Genomic DNA, 1630 nt, shown 5'->3' with positions numbered 1-1630 from the left:
TGTTGTTTTTTTTTTTTTTTTTTTTTTTTTTTTTTTTTTTTTTTTTTTTTTTTTTTTTTTGTACAGTGCTTTACATCTGTTTATACTGGACTTGTTTAATACAAAATGGTACTCTGAGGTCATTGGACAACAGTTTGACCGGATTGGATAGCTAACGTTTAGGAGGAGTTTGTTCCCTATGTAAGATGTCATAATGCAAATTTCAATAGACTCAATAAAATGCATGAAGTGTTCATTTTGTGCTGGATCATCACTCCTTGGGTTCCTTCTTCTTAGGGTGGGAATGTGCTGGAGTAACCGATGAGGGATGTGGTAGGAATTTATTTCCTCCGTATGCCTTTTCCCTTGAGGCTGGGCAGAAAGGAAAGAGCCGGAATGGTAGAGAGTTAACGTCTCGGAAGAATTTATTGCTCCTTAGTACGTAAAACTGAAGCAATAAATCTCACTGTGTCCCAGACTTCCGTAAATCCGTCAGTGGATAATGTGGGGTACCGAAGCAGCGCCTGCAAGTTGTTTTTCAAGTAGTAGCTGTGACTTTTATGGGTGCCCGTCAGCACCAGGGCCGAGTCTCCCTAGAAATACGCTTCCGCAGCATCCAGCGGCGTTCACGAGAAGCTCTCACGTACGGCTGAAAGATTTGCCCTCGGATCAGTAGCTGATGAGCGTGCAAATGCTTATTTGAGCGGAAAGGGAATTTTTTTTACGGCGTGGGAAGCTGTTATCAGCGCTTCCCTCACCTCAGCTCCGTTCCTCGAGTAGGAAGCAGGAGCCGCTCCGAGAGGGGTGTGCTGGCATCGAAACAGAAGCCGGGGTAGAAGGGGGATGGATAGCTTGCAAACACGCAGCGCCCGGTGTTTGGGTGCCGCGGCAGCGGGCAGCAGTGTCACAGCTGGGCGGGTGCTTGGCAGCACCGTGGGCGATGCTCTTCTTCCCTCGTGGGCTTCTCCAGGGGTGCATCGTGTCCCGATTCCCCTCCAGCTTCCCCCTCCCCGGGGAGAGCTCTTGGATAAGGGTGAGGGGGTTTTTTTCCCCCCCGTTCCCACATGCTTCACCGAGCTCCATGGTCTGTCTTGCTCTGCAAGCGTAGAGTTCAATCGGAACTCGCGTCTTCAACATAGGCGTTCATTTTTATTTCGGTGCCTTCATTCATGAAGCGGTTCCCACACTTTCTGTACCAGCAGCTCTTTGCCAGGGCGCGGACTCCAGCCCCACATCTCCCTGTAGGAAATCCTTTGGCTTGGGTAGCCCTGTGTTTGTCCTCAAAAACTGTCGATCAACCCCCCAAATTGCTTCAAGAGCCCAAACCAACCTCGGAGCACGCGTGTGGCTGACTTCATCCCTATGTTTGTTTTCTTTAATATATTCGAGATCTTTGTTCTGGCCTGTAGAACTTTACATAACCTTGTTCCTCCCCCTCGGTGCTTATACCCTGTAACCTTTTACGTTGTCCTACTCCTCCCTTCGGGCTGTATTTCCATGGCAGTCCCAGACCTTCACAGGGGAATGTGTTTGGCCGCTTTGCCGGTCCTGCTGCTGGGTGAGAGGAGAAAGGTTGTGTTTGGCGAAGCTGGCCATCCCAGAGCAACGGGGGTGCAGGAATAACTGTGCATTTGGGGGCTTCTCACCTCCA

The sequence above is a fragment of the Egretta garzetta genome, unplaced genomic scaffold (genome assembly GCF_000687185.1).
Source record: "Egretta garzetta isolate BGI_Z169 unplaced genomic scaffold, ASM68718v1 scaffold595, whole genome shotgun sequence".
Taxonomy (NCBI): domain Eukaryota; kingdom Metazoa; phylum Chordata; class Aves; order Pelecaniformes; family Ardeidae; genus Egretta; species Egretta garzetta.
The sequence above is the reverse complement of the archived record's forward strand: the minus strand, read 5'-3'. Positions refer to the sequence as shown.